At 34.7% G+C, this 22,548-nt stretch overlaps 1 protein-coding gene across 3 annotated transcripts in view; it reads left to right on the top strand.

Annotated features, from left to right (window-relative positions):
• Positions 1 to 22,548, top strand: part of LOC131689751 (dystrophin, isoforms A/C/F/G/H) — a 1,859,985-nt gene that overhangs the window by 861,972 nt on the left and 975,465 nt on the right. The window lies entirely within an intron of this gene.

Here is a 22,548-nt window from a genome sequence, read left to right on the forward strand (position 1 = left end):
AAGCAGCTTTGACCACATTGGCCACCTATGACGGTTCATGACGCCCCCGGGGAACCCGCCAAGTTCCTAAGCTAATATCACACCCATTCCCCAACGAATTCTCTACCGATTTTTACAAACTTGATTTCAAATGAAAGATACAGTAATAACATGGACTGCTGCTGAATTTCATTCGGTTCTGACTATTGCTTCCGGAGTCACAGGGGTGTTAGTAAGGATACACTGGAATTTCCCATATAAATCGGTACAATCGTAATACCTCAGAGGCTACAAACTATTGAAATGGTCACCAAATTACTTCTAATCGCAGATCTAGATCACTGATTGCCAATCAAACATTCTTTGAATATATTGTCCACTATCGACGATTCCGGAAGTCCGGAATTCCGGGCATATTCCACAATTAAAGTCACATCGGTTCTTCGGTGATGACTGAACCGATTTTCTAAAACCAAGTCTCAAATAAAAGGCAAAATATGCAGTTGAATATTGCGTCGACGCCCCTCGCCCCGCCTTGTCCTTACACCTCCCTCCTTCATCACTCCCCTCCCCTTGGACCACCCTCACCCCCGCATTTCCTTCATCCACCCCGTATACCGAAATAAGATGAAGGATTTCTGACGCATCCTCCACTCTCACTCTGCTAACCCCCCATTCCCTCCACTTTCAAACCCATTCCACCAACATTTCAAAATATAATCACATGAGGATAACATTGAACTCATGCTGATTAAGCTAATTAAATATTATTCTTTTGCCTTTCTCATATAGAAAGGTTATGCAATTGCTCCAAAAACCGACTTTCTAACCGAGGCCCGGAGGGCCGAGTCTCAAATAACATTCGACTCAGTTCGCCGAGATCGCAAAATATCTGTGTGTATGTATGTATGTATGTATGTGTGTATGTATGTATGTATGTATGTATGTATGTGTATGTGCGGATTTGTTAACAAAATGTCCACATTGGTTTCTCGGAGATGGCTGAACCGATTTTTACAAACAAAGATTCAAATGAAAGGTATAATATTCCCATAGGTTGCTATTGAATTTCATTTTCAACCGACATCTTGTTCCGGATTACGAGTTGAAGAGTATGTTTACAAAACAAAATTTGTTGATTTGTCCACATCGGTTTCTCGGAATTTTCTGAACCGATTTTGACAAACTTGATTTTAAATGAAAGGTCCATCAGCTGCTGTTGAATTTTGTGTGAATCCGAGTTCTGGTTCCTGAATTACAGGGTGATACGTACGATCACGCAGCAAATCCCGATTCTAACGAATTCTGCGATGAATGGAAAAAGGTGATTTTTTTCCAAAATGTAAACACAACTGTTGAATTTGTAGATCTAGGTCACCAACAGTCATTCAAAGTCTCTTTGGCCATACTGGCCACCATCGACGAATCCGGAAGCATCCAAATTCAGAATAACGGTTATATTGGTTTATCGAAAATGGTTAGACCGATTTGATCAACTTAGTCTCAAATGTAAGGTGTTGCGTCCCCGGAAACAGATCCATCCAAAATCCAAATTCCATCTCCATCCGACTTCCGGCTCCGGAGTTACGGGTTGTGGAGTGCGATCACATAGAAAACTCCGATTCAAACCGATACCGCGATGAATGCAAAAAGGTGCTCTTATATATACTTACCAAGTGTAATAAGAATGAAAGACATTTCCATAATGTTATATTGTACGAACCAGCTATTAAATCATTGTTTGGAGAAATGAGAAAGGCACAATTGCACCTCTAGGTTGATTAAAAACGGGTTTTTTATAATATTACTGAAGCCAATTTCGGCTGTCTTCAGCTATCTTTTTCATGCAATTGGGCTATTATATATATTCTAGGAGAATTGTACTGAGTACCGTAAAGTAAAAATTCAGCAGCTTCTGAAATCTTCAATAGAGCGAATCAGCTGCTCCAAGTGTGGTCCAGATATGGGTGCCAATGACTATACTAATGAAAACATTATCTCTCGGTCTGTGTATATTGGATCGAAGCCATTGAACATTAACCACTGGAATAGGTGAACCACTAAGGATATTACGTCACATTCTACCAATTTTAGTGCAAACCTTATGCGTTTTGGTAGCTATGTCGGTAAGCTTACCCCACACGCATTTGCTATAGCGTCAAGTGTTTGTTGTCACTTTTGCAGATAATCAAAGTTATTGTAGATTAAAAGTTGTCTCAAAGTAAAAGTTTGTGGTGTCCCTTCTGTGAGACTAAACATCACAAAGCTTTTTGTTATTGTAGGTGCAAAATATGTGATTTATATGAAATTTTTTGTAAAAGTATATATTTCCTGCCAGCTTAACATTAATTCAAGTTTGCTTATGCTTATGCATGTGAGGATACATGAACCACTTTTAGGTTCGGATTTTTGTAATTTCTTGTTAAGGGTTGTCAAAATAATGTGCAACTATACACGCTAAACGCAAACAGACCTAACTATGAGTGTAACTATGTAGCCTGCGCTAATTTACAATCTTGAGAAGAGACAGAGTACGACGAGCAGGTAAAATACACAATATCTCGTACCCTTAAGTCGTAACGTCGGAGATTTAAAAAGGACGAGAAACGTAATTGGAAGCTGATTTTGGACACTTTGGGACAAATGGCTCCCCCATTTTTCACAAAGTGGTGAATTTTTCAAAACATGTTTTAATTTTATTGTTTAGGTACCCGTGAATATCTTCGTGAAATAGTTTGTCTTTATTCGAAATATTTATAATAGTTTTTGTCAATTGAAAACCTTTTTATTGTAATATTTTTTACAGTTAAAGTTAAATTTCGAACTGCACCAAACTTCACTGGTGGTTTAACAAATGTTTAGTCTAGAAAATGTTGAAAAATGCTTAACGAATGTTAACTATTTCTACTATTTTTCAAACAATTTTTCAAACAAATACAGTTTTAATCGGTTTCTTCACGCGATATTTATACCGTTTAAATTGTAAAATGTTGTATATATTATCAGCTTTCAATTACCCGGCATGCCAAAAACAACGCGCGGGCGAAACAGTCGCTGGTCGCCACGGCACACTTGGACCAACACCAAATTCACTATTTAACCCTCCGGCACTCGCGCCGTTGTATTTTGTGCTTCCGAAACTCTAGCGAAATCTTCTTTCAGCAGAGGGTTAATTTACCTTCATCAATTGCTATTGCGTTTTCAGGACAAGTTTTGCGCTGAAAAGTTTGAATTTGATCGTGCAAAATTGATAATCAATATTTTTGAAATGTCTCTTCGTTCTATCAAACCATTGTAATTTTATTATAATTGATTCAGTACAAACTAGCCCTATAAGCGATAGTTCATTTATCGCTTCAATAAAGATCTGTTCTTGTTCACATGAAGTAAAACAATTTCCTTCGCATCCGCAAATATCCATTCTATAATCATTTCATAATCCAAATATTTTTTTATTTTAATTTGTGCGTAATGACAGAAATATTTCCCCGCGTACATTGGTTATGTTTCTTTTATTATATATGCAAAGAATTACAACATTCTCCGGGGGACTTATCAAACACACAACTATAACTAATTTGAACAAACAGTATGTTTTAAGTATGAACTGATTGATTGAGTCCGTCACACGCCATTTGTCAACCTAAACTCATAATTACCAACTCATAATTACATGTCTAATCGTGTCGCGGAGGGTACGGCAGGTTCGCTAGTGCAATGTTGGTCTAAGCGTGCCGTGGCGACCAGCGGCTGTTTCACCCGCGCGTTGTTTTTGGCATGCCAGGTCACACCAAAAATCAAATATTTTAAAAACCTTATGTTTGCTCAAAAGTTTTTTTTTCGTGGAAATGAAAGCTGATAATATATGCAACATTTTACGATCTAAACGGTATAAAAATTGCGTGAAGAAACCGTGAAAATTGTTTGAAAAATACTAGAAATAGTTAACATTTGTTAAACATTTTTTCGACATTTTCTAGACATTTGTTAAACCACCAGTAAAGTTTGGTGTAATTTGAAATTTAACTTTGGCTGTAAAAAATATTACAATAAAAAGGTGTATAAATTTTCAAATAATAAAAACTATTATAAATATTTCGAATAATGACAAAATATTTCACGAAGATGTTCACGGGTACCTAAACAATAAAATTAAAACATGTTTTGCAAAATTCACCACTTTGTGAAAAATTGGGGAGGGGGTTAACTTCAGAAATTTTTACTCTGATTAGAAATAAGATTTGTATTGAGCAGTGTAGAAACTTCTTTTAAAGAATACGAATCAAATCAGTCTTCGATCTCACTGAATATACCTATAATTCTCCATCGGCAGGCAGAAAGTGTAGGTTTCTACCAAGTTAAACACCAGAAATTTGCGCGGATTCCGAAAGACTCAACCACGTGAGTCTACAAATTAGGAAAGAAGACAAGTAAGAAGTAGCATCACTACCGACATAAATGAAATTGATCAAAGAAAAACACGATGGGAGAAAGTTGATATAGTTGATATATATATATATATATATATATATATATATATATATATATATATATATATATATATATATATATATATATATATATATATATATATATATATATATATATATATATATATATATATATATATATATATATATATATATATATATATATATATATATATATATATATATATATATATATATATATATATATATATATATATATATATATATATATATATCATTAAGAATTATTTTAAACGAGTTAACCTGCAAACTAAGGTTCATACGGGAAGCTGCAAATTACCGGCCTGCATCTTAGTACGTGGCGGAAACGGAACATTTCGGCAATGCTCATAAAAAACGGCTGTTTAAACTACTGAGGATGTTGCAAATATGCGTTTGGCATTTTTAGAGTAGCCAAAAGATCCAGCCATTAAAAATATATCCAGTTGGCGGATTTATTTGGTTAAGTAGTTAAGGAGACAATGTGAAATGAATGTTATTTTATGTTTTTTTTTAATTCAGAAATAATTCTATTGACAGTATTTTTCATTCTGGCGCGATTTTCATGGATGGATATTTTTCACGCGTTTTGTTGTAACAGTTCTGCGAAAAAATAAAGGGTAAAACATACCCAGGTTGACGTACAAGAGCTGTATTCATTTATGGATACGAACTCTTTACCCACTTTATGGGTTATTCCACTTTTATTGAAAATGCGTAGTTTTCTACGCATTAATTGGTATTTTATTTTATTAGTGTAGTTCGACAGTGCTTGTCTTTCCTATCTAATAAACTGGCTTATTTATTGCCATCTTTATTGCGAGCAAAGAAAGCCATACTTATTCAGAAGAAAGCCGAAGAGAGGATTGAAAATAACGGAATGTATGCAAGAGAAGCATGACAAATTTTTGCATATTTTTGTCTTCTTCCGGTAACATGATGCTGCCATTTGCATTGCTGCGTTCTGATCAGCAATACACGGCTATGTTAAAAAACTGTACAATAAAGTTAATTTAAAATTCACTGTTTATGCCATTTAATAGAAATGGCGCAGTTTTGAGTGAAAAAACGTAGAGAATGTCATGAAAATCTACACAAAATCGTTAATCAATAAAAAGGTAACCAATAAAAAATTTAATCCTGCGTACGTGACTAGAAAAATCAATTTTGAATATACTGTGAAAATTTTACAGCGACCAAAAATCATTTGCTCGAGTTACATTTCCGGCCAGTGGTTTCGAGAAAAACGCGGTTAAAGTTTGCAGTACACATAGGTTATACGTAAGAAGCGTTGCGGCAAAATTGAAAATTATATTTTTGAAATGTTTTCGTTCTCCATGTTTTGGGATATCATTTTTTACATCCTAAAGCACATTTTAGACTAATAAATAAAAAATCGATTGTTTTAAAATTCTACAGTGGAGTAACCGCTTAAACAATTTATTATTTAAGATCCATAATTGACTGAAACGTTATTTTGCTAATAATGGTGCATACTATCGAGAACGTTACAGAGTTGCATTGTTAGGCGCTAGCCATTCCAAGGACCGAGAGATTTTCTCTAACATTACACTTATTAGTCAGACAGTATAGCCAAATCTGACTGCTTCAAATTAAATCAAATGCTTATAGAAATAGAGTGGAAGCTTATATCTTTTGAAAAATTTGTATCAGTTGCTGTTCTGCAACACATGGAAAATGCCATAAAAAATATTTATTTGCTTCAGATAATTATGTCGTCCATGGAATGGAAATCTGAAATTTTAGCCTGGTGGGGCTTATTATACCATATTATACCATATCCCAGTCTATCCAATCATGCCTGAAATACCAAAAGTCCAGTAGTTTTAATTAATAAAAATTATAATTAGTTACTTCCTATAGTCTGCCATCTGTCTGATAATGAATTGACAATTATAAATTTACAAATTATACCTGATACTGGATGCAGACAAAATTTCTTGGACCAATTATTCTGAATTTTGCACAATTCTTCTTCTTCACATCATTGCCCAGGCAACTACAAGAGCTTTTTGCAAACTGCTAAATATTATTATTTTACAATAACATGTTAATCGTTGTTTTAGCAATAATCGGACTTTGGTTTCAAAGTACAACGAAAAAATCGAAAATCGACCAAAAAATAAAAGTTCCCTTAATTACTTGTGAAATGCTGTGAAAAACAACTGTGCAAATGTCTCAACGTTTGTCCAGTAGATTTTGAGTTATGGTGTATACCGCAAAACAAGATTTCGATGTGGCGCCTGACTGAAAAGACAAAGAATCTTTGCATCGAAAAAAAAATTAAAGTATCCAATTTGTTGCCGATAATACCTTACACAACCCCCCCCCTTTATTTCCGACACGATTTAAGCGATTTTTCCGTATTCAACTTTTCGCGTCATTTTGCCAGTCATCTGTCTAGTCTCAGCTTTCACAGCTCTTTCATACCCTGTGCATATCTGTTCTATCATAAAGAATTAAACGAAAATTTGTACTACAGCGGAAATGCAAATCGTTCAAGATATGCTAGAAAATTATAAATTACGAAACAATACAAGCAAGCTCCGATAACATTTAAATAACGATCAAAATGAGAATATTTGTAACAGTTTGTTTGCCGTCATATTTAAAAGTGTTACTTAGGTTATATGGCATGGCTTAATTTACAATTTTTTATTCAATCTTAATTTTGAACTCTTTCAAAAGCAGTAAAAATATAAATAAACTTCCAGTTGCTTATGGTGTTCTTTGTGAGAAGATACAACTAGAAAAGGGAGCAAATTGTGATTATATATTCTTTTCCTCATGTAAAAATAACTAAAAAATTGTGAGCAAATTAAACTTCACTCATTTTGATAGCCATAGGTAAACTAACGAACGAAAACAATTTTCACCTCTGAATCCAATTATAAAATTTCGTTCGACAGTTTGTTTCAATTCAATATGAGTCGACTTATGCCAACCTGCAATATAACTCTTCGATGTGGCGTTTTAAAATGAGCGTGTAGCAGCTTCTAGATATAGGACGATAAAGGATATTTAAAAAAATGCATTTAAAATTCGATTACACCTGTTTTTCGTACGGGATAAAACTTGCTTACTTGCCCTCACATGGTTTGTGTGCAACATGGGCCATAATATTGCACATAAAGTTCGAAAAGTTGATTCAAATTATTGAGATGTACACAAGAGGAACATGGCGGCCTTTTACACTGTTTTCATTTGACTTCAGGATGCAGCCATTTCTGCAATGACAGGTACTAACGTCTTAGGCCGGACTAAACTCAGGCCTAAAATCAAAGACAGTACCGTGTGGCGGTACCAACTAGATTCAAGCTTATCGCTAAAGAGTATTTTCCGCTGTTACCAGCCATGCTGCGAGTTGTCTCCTATTCCCATCAAAGCGAGGAATTGCCTTGATTGGGTCGGGGATTTTAAAAAGATTTTCCAAGCTCCCTGTAGCCAAATTTAATTGCGCCGGTACGGTGTCGTTGCTTCCACCTGCGTTTTGCTGTACTAATAAAGAGTTTAATGCCAGCTGTTGCTGATTTTGGTTTTCTGTTAAATTTTGGATCATTTGTGACAAGTGCTGCAACTCGCTCTTTAGTTGGTCCATGTTCTCGTTTTCGTTTGAGTCGTTGATAGATAATGTACTCAAGATTGGAATTTTAGTTTGCAGTGGTACGTGTGCGTACCCCTCGGAGCAGTCGGACGAAGTTTCTTCTTCTTCTTCCGAATCCGGACCGGTTAATTTAAACAGCTGCCTTGCTTTTCTCAAAGCAGACTTATCTTTTGGGGCTTTAGGCATCCGCCTGAAAGAGTATTAATTTGTCTTCGTAGGGTTTATCTAGTAGTTTCCCCAGCGAAAGAAGAATAAAGGTTCACCTATCTTGTAGTATGAGCCTTCCTACTAAAATAGTCTATCTAGTAGTGCTTTTATCGGACGCAAGTAAAAAAAAATTCGGCAAATTTGCTTGTTCACTGCGCGCACCTATCTTGCAGTATGCGTCGCGGTTTCACTTTACACAATTTAGCATAAAAGAGATAAATCACTTACGATTTTGTTGGTTCCGGGTTGACGTGGCTGGTGCTCCAGGTGATGTGTTCGGCGGGGGATCCTCAACTCCTAACGACGGTTTTCAATAACCTCTGATGTCGCGGATGCTTTCACTTTTGGTAGATACTACGTAATGTTCCTACTTTTAGTAATCGCGGGATCACTTTGTTGGTGTTTTTTATAACTAACTGCCACTGTTTTCACTAACACTTCACTCAGCCCGTTCCTTTAGGCTGCGCCAATAATAGCAGTCGCTTCCCGAGCGGTAAAAAAAGAGATTTATTTGTTAATTTAACATTACATGAACTTATGAGCTACCCTAAAGAGACGTCTTTTCTGGTCGATAATACAATTCTAACTAACTTGTTCCTCGTCAGTGGTCATACTTAAGCGCTGTTTCTGCTGAAGGTGCATAATCAAAACCCGCTGACGTCCGGTGGTGATCGATGCCTGTTGCTATCCAGTTGGGTCGCGTGGTGTCAGGTGTTGCCACGCAGCGCGTTATCAAAATGTTGAATCCGCAGTTTCCCATGGACCTATGTTCCATGATTACACACACACACACACATATATATATATATATATATATATATATATATATATATATATATATATATATATATATATATATATATATATATATATATATATATATATATATATATATATATATATATATATATATATATATATATATATATATATATATATATATATATATATATATATATATATATATATATATATATATATATATATATATATATATATATATATATATATATTAGGGTGACAATAAAACGACCATTTTTGAAATTACTAATACTTCCGAACACGGACCCAGGAAGGAGTTAAGCTTTTGAAGATATGCCGAACAAGTTTGTCGAAGACTGCAAGACAATCCAACCAACCATTAAAGAGTTATTAACGTTTAAAGTTGGATACTGCTACTTAACATGCGCAAATGGCGTACTCCGCTTATCTTATATGTAACCCACATGCAAAGGGAATGCTCCTATCTGTAAAGCGCTAAGAAATGGAGCATTTGGATGTTCTACAAAGTTGTAGAGTAGCAAAAAATACTTTATTCTTTCATTTGAAAAATGCAAAATTCCACCACATGGTGGCGCCAGTGAGCAAAATTAATTCAAGGTAATACGCCTATCTATACAATGATAAGAGATAATGCAATCTGATGTTCTACGAAGTTGTAGAGCATTTCAAAGGCTTTCGTGTATAAATATAATTTAGGCCGCACAGTGGTGCTAACATCCATATACTATCGAGAATGAATATATTTTGATACACCTTTTGAATGTGAATCAAACTAGTTTAAAATAATACTCTTATTTCTTGTGCAGAGTTTCTTTTATTATACATAACATGTTACAGATTTAAGACTCTCAGGTTATAATAAAATTTATATTCTTGACTTTCTTTGTAATCCCATTGATATTTCTCCTGTTGCCTCATTTATTAACCTTTTTTAATTTTTTGAAGCAGCTGTTGACTAGTTCTAAGAACGCTCTTTCCTCAAAGACGTCATGAACAGTGCCGCGCGTCAGTGCTCGTTGATTGCCTCCCGCAGAAGAAGCGTACTCTATGCGCCGTGAAATCATTTAGACAGGCATTGGTTGCACGATTACAGGGGTGATATTTTGGTGATAGGTGAGAACTACTAGGGTCTTTCGAATGCCGATTAGTGACTTTTTCATCATATCTGGTCTCATTTATAACTTAGGAATAGGGCTCAAAATATATTGTCACCTTACGCGGACTACTAGACTTAAACACTACATTCCGCTAATAATGCAGCCTGGCATAAATACCTAAGTATGCTACAATCCCATTCGCGCTGTGCTTCTATTATAATCAGCATCCCCTATCACCTTGCAAACAAGCAAAGCGTGCATGGCAACTGCGCTGCCTGCCCAGACGGGGGGGTACATCACCAGATAGTATGGGACTGATACTTCGGCTGTAAGCAAAGGGTGCTAGGGCAATTTGAATGTCGGATGGACAATAGTCAAATTAGATTCCAGCTCCGAGTAGCTTTTTAGGTACCTGTGTTAATTCTTAGCTCGATCTCTGAAACTATATTTTTGCACCTACTGTTTAAATTTTACATGGGATTTTGTGTGGGAAAATTAACTTTCATAAAATAATTCCTCCAGGAGTTGCCCATTGCTTCCTAAAAATAAATCGTTATGTGACATTTATAGGAAATTCAACACAGAAACAAAGTCTCGAAAACCACAAAACGATTTGGCGCTTGAGAAAAAAGTTATTAAACAGAAACCAATTAATGCTCTGACGATTGATAAAAAAAATCATTTTTTCTAGCACCACTGCTGTTGGTTGTCCAATTATATGAAATTTTGTTTTGATTTACTCTTAATGTGTCTAAATCATTTATCTATACACCTTGCCAGGGTTTTGATAGATAAATTGAGGCTTCTTTTGTACATAATAAGAGAAAGTTAAAATTTTTGTATATAATTAGACTGTCAGCAGCAATGATGCTATGAAAAGTGAAATTTTCATCGATTTTCAGAGCATCAATCGGTTTTTGATTAATAACTTTTTCAACAAGCCTCAGATCGTTTCGCGGTCTTCTAGACTTTATTTCATTGATAAATTTCCTATAAAAATCAGACATCTATTTATTTTTAGGAAGTAACGGACTCTTGGAAGAATTATTTTGCAAAAGACGATTTCCTCATACGAAATCCCATGTAAACTTTAAACAGTGGGCGCAAAAATATAGTTTCACCGATCGAGCTAAAAATTTGCAGAAGGAGCTAAATGGATCCCAATAAGTTACTCTGACAAAAAAATTTTTTTTTCATGTAACCATGTCTCAATTTTTCATCACATCTGGTACCACACATAACTTCCAAACACATGGACTACCATTCCAACTTTGGAATGGTAGTCCATGTGAGATCATGAAAACATGGATTACCATTCCAAAGTACTGAGTAACTCAACAGTGACATTAGTTTAAGGACCCCAAAGTAGGCTAATTAAATACCAATACCTAGTTTTCCGATCTGTTTACTTCACATCCTTGCTCTTACTTTAGTACTATGGCTCTAATTTTCATAACTTTCCCTACTCAGTAATCTCTATACTGTTATGATAAATCTCTTCTACTGTTCATAAATAATAAAATTTACATTTTATCCAAAGCTTGAGTTTGTGAAGCTCACAATAGAAAGCGATTTAAAAAAATAGATTAAGGAATATTTCGTAAATATCATTTTAAAACTTGATATACTCCCTACACTTAGTATTCATGACTGTAATAAAGTTGTTTTAAATGATAGTCTCAACAAATTCGCTAAAGACACGAACTCTGTTACTATTTTTGAAAAATTATTTTTCCATAATATTAAAACTTCAAAGATGGCGTTTTGGACAGTAAGTTTTCATCAAACTTCCATCAAATCGAATTTCTGGCCACGCCACTGACTCCAAGTAAGTAGAAACAAAGTCGTTCAACACTCGTCCCCAAGAAACTTCTTCGAATACTGCCTATTAATTATAATACATTGAAGACACGTTTTGATCAGGCCCCGATTTAGTCTGTCCCCATTTTATCAACCTCGTGTTTGATGGACTCTAGCAGACGAACAAGGCTGAACGCTATTGAGAATATGAACTTTAAATTGATTCAAAAAAACTTTTTTCGATTTTCGGGCTTAGCACAACATATATTTATTTAACCTCTTTGGGAAAATTTAGTTTTCTCCACGCAATAATTGAAGGAAGAACTTAGATATGTTATCAATAGAGCAATAATTCGTTTGTATGTCTGTTTTATGGGCCATTTTCCGCTTATTCATTTATTTGGTTTAGCATTTGCGATTTCAAGCACTAATGTTGTCCTATTTGAGCGATTCTCTGAGTCCTGCCACTATCCCATTTAGTATCAAAAACATCGCGAAGCATCAAGTTATAAATGTTCTCTATCTATATAATATACGAAGAGAGTGATAAGAGTTATACAAAATGTATCATAACATTGTTAGGTGGATTAAAAACGTTTTTATATGAAAATTCTCATAACTTCGAAAAAATGTTAGTAGTTAGTTAATGTTTTAAAGCAAATTATGCGCCCTAAAATAATTTTCAAGTTGTCCAAAAAACTACAAAAGTTTTAGAAATAAAACCGTTTTTAACCCTTCGAAAGTCGCGCAAGTGGCCCAATGAACGAGCAGCCGCTGGTGCGCCAACACAGTTTTACTAGCTTTGTTAGCTGGCGGAAGGTTACAGAACACCTTGAAGCTTACATTTGGTTTTCTCGTGCAATAAAAATTCATATTCATCATGCGGCCTAATTCCAATTTTTATAACGAGACACGATAGCCTTTGAAATACTCTACACCTTCGTAGAACATCAGATTGCATTATCTCTTATCATTGTATAGATAGGCGTATTACCTTGAATTAATTTTGCTCACTGGCGCCACCATGTGGTGGAATTTTGCATTTTTCAAATGAGAGAATAAAGTATTTTTTGCTACTCTACAACTTTGTAGAACATCCAAATGCTCCATATCTTAGCGCTTTACAGATAGGAGCATTCACTTTAAATTGCTTGGCTCATTACCGCCACCATGCGGAGAAATCTTGAAACTTCCCAGTGAAACCAAAAAGTCCTTTTATTTCTCTACAACTTTGTGGAACATCATAACTTTCTATCTCTCGTCGTTTCAGAGATATATGAGTTTTTCCTAAACTTGCCCCACCTTTGCATGTGGGTTACATATATAAGATAAGCGGAGTACGCCCTTTGCGCATGTTAAGCAGCAGTATCCAACTTTAAACGTTAATAACTCTTTAATGGTTGGTTGGATTGTCTTGCAGTCTTCGACAAACTTGTTCGGCATATCTTCAAAAGCTTAACTCCTTCCTGGGTCCGTGTTCGGAAGTTAACAGCGACCTCTAGGGACGATAATGTGAACTGTGAGTATTTCCCCATACATTTTGGCCAAAAATCCCATACAAACTTTAAGCTCGTTGGGGGAGGGGTTAGGGTTAACCGATTTCGCTCAAATTTGGACATTGTCATCTTTTCATGATTTGGAACGACGCTAGGGGGTGTAGATTGTGAAAATTTTTTTTCATGTAAATCATTGTCACCCTATATATATATATAAATATATATATATATATATATATATATATATATATATATATATATATATATATATATATATATATATATATATATATATATATATATATATATATATATATATATATATATATATATATATATATATATATATATATATATATATATATATATATATATATATATATATATATATATATATATATATATATATATATATATATATATATATATATATATATATATATATATATATATATATATATATATATATATATATATATATATATATATATATATATATATATATATATATATATATATATATATATATATATATATATATATATATATATATATATATATATATATATATATATATATATATATATATATATATATATATATATATATATATATATATATATATATATATGTACGTAATCATGGAACATAGGTCCATGGGAAACTGCGGATTCAACATTTTGATAACGCGCTGCGTGGCAACACCTGACACCACGCGACCCAACTGGATAGCAACAGGCATCGATCACCACCGGACGTCAGCGGGTTTTGATTATGCACCTTCAGCAGAAACAGCGCTTAAGTATGACCACTGACGAGGAACAAGTTAGTTAGAATTGTATTATCGACCAGAAAAGATGTCTCTTTAGGGTAGCTCATAACTTCATGTAATGTTAAATTAACAAATAAATCTCTTTTTTTACCGCTTGGGTAGCGACTGCTATTATTGGCGCAGCCTAAAGGAACGGGCTGAGTGAAGTGTTAGTGAAAACAGTGGCAGTTAGTTATAAAAAAACACCAACAAAGTGATCCCGCGATTACTAAAAGTAGGAACATTACGTAGTATCTACCAAAAGTGAAAGCATCCGCGACATCAGAGGTTATTGAAAACCGTCGTTAGGAGTTGAGGATCCCCCGCCGAACACATCACCTGGAGCACCAGCCACGTCAACCCGGAACCAACAAAATCGTAAGTGATTTATCTCTTTTATGCTAAATTGTGTAAAGTGAAACCGCGACGCATACTGCAAGATAGGTGCGCGCAGTGAACAAGCAAATTTGCCGAATTTTTTTTTACTTGCGTCCCATAAAAGCACTACTAGATAGACTATTTTGGTAGGAAGGCTCATACTACAAGATAGGTGAATCTTTATTCTTCTTTCGCTGGGGAAACTACGAGATAAACCCTACGAAGACAAATTAATACTCTTTCAGGCGGATGCCTAAAGCCCCAAAAGATAAGTCTGCTTTGAGAAAAGCAAGGCAGCTGTTAAAATTAACCGGTCCGGATTCGGAAGAAGAAGAAGAAACTTCGTCCGACCGCTCCGAGGGGTACGCACACGTATCACTGCAAACTAAAATTCCAATCTTGAGTACATTATCTATCAACGACTCAAACGAAAACGAGAACATGGACCAACTAAAGAGCGAGTTGCAGCACTTGTCACAAATGATCCAAAATTTAACAGAAAACCAAAATCAGCAACAGCTGGCACTAAACTTTTTATTAGTACAGCAAAACGCAGGTGGAAGCAACGACACCGTACCGGCGCAATTAAATTTGGCTACAGGGAGCTTGGAAAATCTTTTTAAAATCCCCGACCCAATCAAGGCAATTCCTCGCTTTGATGGGAATAGGAGACAACTCGCAGCATGGCTGGTAACAGCGGAAAATACTCTTTAGCGATAAGCTTGAATCTAGTTGGTACTGCCACATGTACTATCTTTGATTTTAGGCCTGAGTTTAGTCCGGCCTAAGACGTTAGTACCTGTCATTGCAGAAATGGCTGCATCCTGAAGCCAAATGAAAACAGTGTAAAAGGCCGCCATGTTCCTCTTGCATACATCTCAATAATTTGAATCAACTTTTCGATCTTTATGTGCAATATTATGGCCCATGTTGCACACAAACCATGTGAGGGCAAGTAAGCAAGTTTTATCCCGTACGAAAAACAGGTGTAATCGAATTTTAAATGCATTTTTTAAAATATCCTTTATCGTCCTATATCTAGAAGCTGCTACACGCTCATTTCAAAACGCCACATCGAAGAGTTATATTGCAGAAGTCGAATCATATTGAAACAAACTGTCGAACGAAATTTTATAATTGGATTCAGAGATGAAAATTGTTTTCGTTCGTTAGTTTACCTATGGCTATCAAAATGAGTGAAGTTTAATTTGCTCACAATTTTTTAAGTATTTTTACATGAGGAAAAGAATATATAATCACAATTTGTTCCCTTTTCTAGTTGTATCTTCTCACAAAGAACACCATAAGCAACTGGAAGTTTATTTATATTTTTACTGCTTTTGAAAGAGTTCAAAATTAAGATTGAATAAAAAATTGTAAATGAAGCCATGCCATATAACCTAAGTAACACTTTTAAATATGACGGCAAACAAACTGTTACAAATATTCTCATTTTGATCGTTATTTAAATGTTATCGGAGCTTGCTTGTATTGTTTCGTAATTTATAGTTTTCTAGCATATTTTGAACGATTTGCATTTCCGCTGTAGTACAAATTTTCGTTTAGTTCTTTATGATAGAACAGATATGCACAGGGTATGAAAGAGCTGTGAAAGCTGAGACTAGACAGATGACTGGCAAAATGACGCGAAAGGTTGAGTACGTAAAAATCGCTTAAATCGTGTCGGAAATAAAGGGGGGGGGGGGGGGGTTGTGTAAGGTATTATCGGCAACAAATTGGATACTTTAATTTTTTTTCGATGCAAAGATTCTTTGTCTTTTCAGTCAAGCGCCACATCGAAATCTTGTTTTGCGGTATACACCATAACTCAAAATCTACTGGACAAACGTTGAGACATTTGCACAGTTGTTTTTCACAGCATTTCACAAGTAATTAAGGGAGCTTTTATTTTTTGGTCGATTTGCGATTTTTTCGTTGTACTTTGAAACCAAAGTCCGATTATTGCTAAAACAACGATTAACATGTTATTGTAAAATAATAATATTTAGCAGTTTGCAAAAAGCTCTTGTAGTTGCCTGGGCAATGATGTGAAGAAGAAGAATTGTGCAAAATTCAGAATGATTGGTCCAAGAAATTTTGTCTGCATCCAGTAACAGGTTCAATTTGTAAATTTATAATTGTCAATTCATTATCAGACAGATGGCAGACTATAGGAAGTAACTAATTATGATTTTTATTAATTAAAACTACTGGACTTTTGGTATTTCAGGCATGATTGGATAATCGTGCTGATAATTTGAATTACTTCATTTTCAGCAAAGTAGGTCTGCCGAATTCTATATGCATGGTTAGTAGACTGGGATATGGTATAATATGGTATAATAAGCCCCACCAGGCTAAAATTTCAGATTTCCATTCCATGGACGACATAATTATCTGAAGCAAATAAATATTTTTTATGGCATTTTCCATGTGTTGCAGAACAGCAACTGATACAAATTTTTCAAAAGATATAAGCTTCCACTCTATTTCCATAAGCATTTGATTTAATTTGAAGCAGTCAGATTTGGCTATACTGTCTGACTAATAAGTGTAATGTTAGAGAAAATCTCTCGGTCCTTGGAATGGCTAGCGCCTAACAATGCAACTCTGTAACGTTCTCGATAGTATGCACTATTATTAGCAAAATAACGTTTCAGTCAATTATGGATCTTAAATAATAAATTGTTTAAGCGGTTACTCCACTGTAGAATTTTAAAACAATCGATTTTTTATTTATTAGTCTAAAATGTGCTTTAGGATGTAAAAAATGATATCCCAAAACATGGAGAACGAAAACAATTCAAAAATATAATTTTCAATTTTGCCGCAACGCTTCTTACGTATAACCTATGTGTACTGCAAACTTTAACCGCGTTTTTCTCGAAACCACTGGCCGGAAATGTAACTCGAGCAAATGATTTTTGGTTGCTTTGAAATTTTCACAGTATATTCAAAATTGATTTTTCTAGTCACGTACGCAGGATTAAATTTTTTATTGCTTACCTTTTTATTGATTAACGATTTTGTGTAGATTTTCATGACATTCTCTACGTTTTTTCACTCAAAGCTGCGCCATTTCTATTAAATGGCATAAACAGTGAATTTTAAATTAACTTTATTGTACAGTTTTTTAACATAGCCGTGTATTGCTGATCAGAACGCAGCAATGCAAATGGCAGCATCATGATACCGGAAGAAGACAAAAATATGCAAAAATTTGTCATGCTTCTCTTGCATACATTTCGTTATTTTCAATCCTCTCTTCGGCTTTCTTCTGAATAAGTATGGCTCTCTTTGCTCGCAATAAAGATGGCAATAAATAAGCCAGTTTATCAGGTAGGAAAGACAAGCACTATCGAACTACACTAATAAAATAAAATACCAATTAATGCGTAGAAAACTACGCATTTTCAATAAAAGTGGAATAACCCATAAAGTGGGTAAAGAGTTCGTATCCATAAATGAATACAGCTCTTGTACGTCAACCTGGGTATGTTTTACCCTTTATTTTTTCGCAGAACTGTTACAACAAAACGCGTGAAAAATATCCATTCATGAAAATCGCGCCAGAATGAAAAATACTGTCAATAGAATTATTTCTGAATTAAAAAAAAACATAAAATAACATTCATTTCACATTGTCTCCTTAACTACTTAACCAAATAAAACCGCCAACTGGATATATTTTTAATGGCTGGATCTTTTGGCTACTCTAAAAATGCCAAACGCATATTTGCAACATCCTCAGTAGTTTAAACAGCCGTTTTTTATGAGCATTGCCGAAATGTTCCGTTTCCGCCACGTACTAAGATGCAGGCCGGTAATTTGCAGCTTCCGCTACGTACCTTAGTTTGCAGGTTAACTCGTTTGAAATAATTCTTTTTGACTTTTCACTCATTATTAAGATCAGTATATCCATTTACATTATCTCATCGAGTAGTTGTCAATGAATAAAAAGCACCAATTTATAAGCAATAAAATTCCCCTTTTTTGACAGCTCATAAAATGGGTGAAGTTTTTTTACCGTGTTTATCTACCCACATTTTTTTTTATTTCCTCGTTCTTTCCTTGTCTCTACATGCTTGATTCCAATTGCACATCAAAGGGTTACAGTAGAGCACGTTTGGTTAAATTGAGATCTATTCAATCAATTCAGATCATGTTTTTGTGAATTAGAAACAGAACTACAATAAGAATTGTTTTGATTCTTTTCTTTTTGCTTATCGCTAAGAGAATAAGCGGGACCATTTAATTCGTTATTATAAATCGATAACATATTTTCAAGAATGGTTGCCGATATATCTATTGTATCACACATCAAAGAAAGTAAATAACGGAGGAAAATTATTGTTTTTTGGGGGTAGATCCAAACAAATGACAATTGGATATAGATCGTAAAATGCAATATTTTATGAATTTACTTACACTGGTCGTTAGCAAATTGAATCAGAATGTTAACAGCTTAGAAATTAGCTCCACAAATACCCTAAGCTAAGAGTAAATAATTGATTTTAAATATGTGCAATGTTCCAATAATAATAAAATCACATAAAACTTCAGAATACAAAATGTTTTGAAATTTATTGTGAACACAAGGGTGATCAATATATTTATTTCGATTTTTGGCATAAATCTTTCCAATTTGCATTGCTGCATTATAGAAATATATTTATATTCTGTCTGCCACAGTGCAAAAAAAATTAAATATAACGCTCGTTAATATAAATGATCATTCTGTCAAAGTTTAATTTTCTGTTTGATCTTTGTTTACTTTTTATTCAAACCTCGCTGAAAAACGTGTATAATTTTAATTCGCAGACCTTCATTGATAATTGATCTTTATTCCAAGCTTGTGAAAATTCACTTGAAACGAAAATAAATGTTCTCCCCTACGTCGATAGGTATCATGTTCAATTAGAATGACACTCACAGTTCATTTTAAATTCAAATTGAAATATTTTAACCAATTTTTTAATCAAAGTATGAAATCTCGACAAACATATAATTTTGGTTTAAAAGCCAACTGTCAAAATTCTCTTTGAAAGGGAATTTCGGACAATCCGTTACTCGCCAATCACAGATGTTGGCAGTAAACAAAAGAGAAAAATTTTCTCTTCCATTAACTGCTATGAACTGTGTTTATCCAGCGACGGTTTGTCCGGAATTTCCTTTCAAAGAGAATTTTGACAGATGGGTTTTAACCAGTAATCATATTTTTGTCGAGAAATAACTATCATGGCACCAATTATAACCGATGGTTTAGCCACCTCTAACTCGACGAGCGCCTATTCAAACTGAATAAAAACATGCATATGTAGGGTGTTGTGCCCATTTTCGCCATGTTTCTATTATCACCCTACCCATTTGAAGCCGTTGGTTAGAGCAGTGTCTGCCATCTTTGTTCAACGCATTGAGTCAAATGGTAGCGCAACAATAGGGGCACTCGATTCGAGTTTACGTTGCGCTCAAACACGAGAATTTTACTGTTTTCAGCGCATTTGTGTTATTATATTGGTTGTTAACAACGAAGCAAAGCTGTTGATGTCAATTTTTTCGCATTCTTTTGATTGTAGGCCTAGAAATTAATGAATTAGTGAGGCACCCTGCTTAGTATGGTGAAAATAGGCACTTTACCCTATATCAATTTATTTTCTTTTGTGCATATTATGCCACTACAAAGTACTGCACATCATCGGCCAACTTTCAAATATCCAAAACCTTAAAGCTCTATGTTCAGAAACATATCGGCAACAAGTTGACAAAATTGTTCTCAAACCCTATGGAACGAGATATTTGACGAAGAAAAGTTATTTTACTGCAAGAAAATATCAGAATGAATTTACTCATTTTCTTTAACTTGAATTTGTTGTTTTTTAACATTGACGTGTAACGCAGATCAGAACGCAGCCATATAAATGACAGCATCGTTTGATTAAAGCTTACTAAATATTTTAGGCCGGTTTAAGTAGACCTGTGCGCCGCCGCGCCACGCCGCCGCCGGTAATTTTTAACGTACGCCGACGCCGAACGGTAGATCGGCGGCGCGCCGCCGATGCATTTTTCCCGCGCCGACAATTCGCGAACTCTAAAATTGTTGACTCATAATTTTATCCACAAATCTAAGAACATTGTCCTTGGGTCGAATATACGACGTTAACTGATTGATGATTTATCACATCTTGATCATTATTTGGTATTACTGGTCGTCAATTGGATTACAAAATTAAAATAATCTTGATATTTTCTCGAAAACCATTACACGACACTCGTTATATAATTCAAAGATCCATTCTTGCTTCGTCAACTGGTTATGATTGTGAGCATATAAGTTTCAATTCACCATTCGTGTGCGTGAAATGGTCCACAAATTAAAAAAAAACTTCCACTTTCAAGATATATGTGCCTGAAATTTACGATTATGTGCCTGATCCTAATCTTTGCACGTAATCAATTTCACTGGAACGCAGTGTATTATTCATTGATTTTTTAACCGATTCTTAATTCCTAATATGCTACACACGATTCACCAGTCGAGTTCGTGAAACTGTTCATGATGTAATTCATGAAGTAATTAATTTTCCACATAATCTTATTATACTTACGTAAACAATTACAAGGAACTCATGGATTATTCGCTCTGCTTTTTGGTTTTGAAATTTCTATGTGAGCTATTGTGTACAACTGCTAGCAACCAGTCTAATAGGCACGAGCATTAGATACAAAGACATTACTAGGACCTGTAACCCTATTATTCCTTTGTTAAGATTCAGAGAAATGTTCGGAATTAAATGAAACTGAACAAAATACATTACCTAGCCACAATTCATGTCCGTGAAACAATTTAGAAAACTATAAGACACGTGACTCTGTGTAAAAAATCCAACGGTAAGCTCAAGACTAAAATATCACGATAACACGACGAGAATTTACGAAAATCGTTGCACGTCGTTTAATTCTTGACTGTTTTAGTCAATAAAGTTAATACAAATCAATATTTCATCGAGTTATGAATTAGAATCATAAAAATATTAAACATATTCAGACACAACCACCTACTAAACATTTCAGTATAATGTTTTTTTTACGTGAACTAGTTTTGTGAAAACACAACATTTATTTTCAATACGAGGTTTATTTATAATTGATTGAATCGTCACCTATTTTAAATTTTTTTTTCTCGAAGAATAGTTGAGCAAAGTGATCTTGACTTTTCGTGACGCTGGTGCACAGATGTGGCGATGCAGAGGGTAAGATGTCTAGTCTCATAAATTATTCATCGTGTGATCTAGCCCCACTCAAGAAAGATTTTCAGTGTCAGTTGCACCGGCCCGGTATCACAGACAAATAAGACGTAACAAGAGATGAATTTTCATCACTCGTAGAAAAAACGGTCGATTTCAATTACAAATCGGTGGCGTTAGTGAGATTTTGACACAGAGCTAATTGCGTTACTTAGTTTCCGCACTCACCCGAAAACGTTACGGTCTTTTTAATCTCATGCAAACCAAAACAAACAATATGGGCAGGAAATGAAAAATTCATTCTTGTCGAAGTGTCCAAGGTGGGAGTTGTTCACAACCATTTCTTAAGTTACAACACGATGCCGATCGGTGAGTAAGCACATAACAGGACGTTAGTAATTTAATTGATTCGGTGTATCGAATGTATGCAATGGATTAGAATTCGTTGGTCCCCGGAACTGCTGGAGAAATTGGCGGGGTGCAGGTGCTAGAAAAACTAGAGAACGCTCAGACCATTTTCAATCAGACTTGTTTAGTGATCAGTTTCAACCTAATAGGAGCTAGCACGTCAAGTCGTGGAATGATTATGATTGATAGTAACTGTATATTTAGGTTTCGTCAGGGTGTAGATCTGTATT

This window comes from Topomyia yanbarensis, chromosome 3 (genome assembly GCF_030247195.1).
Source record: "Topomyia yanbarensis strain Yona2022 chromosome 3, ASM3024719v1, whole genome shotgun sequence".
In the NCBI taxonomy this organism is placed as follows: Eukaryota; Metazoa; Arthropoda; class Insecta; order Diptera; family Culicidae; genus Topomyia; species Topomyia yanbarensis.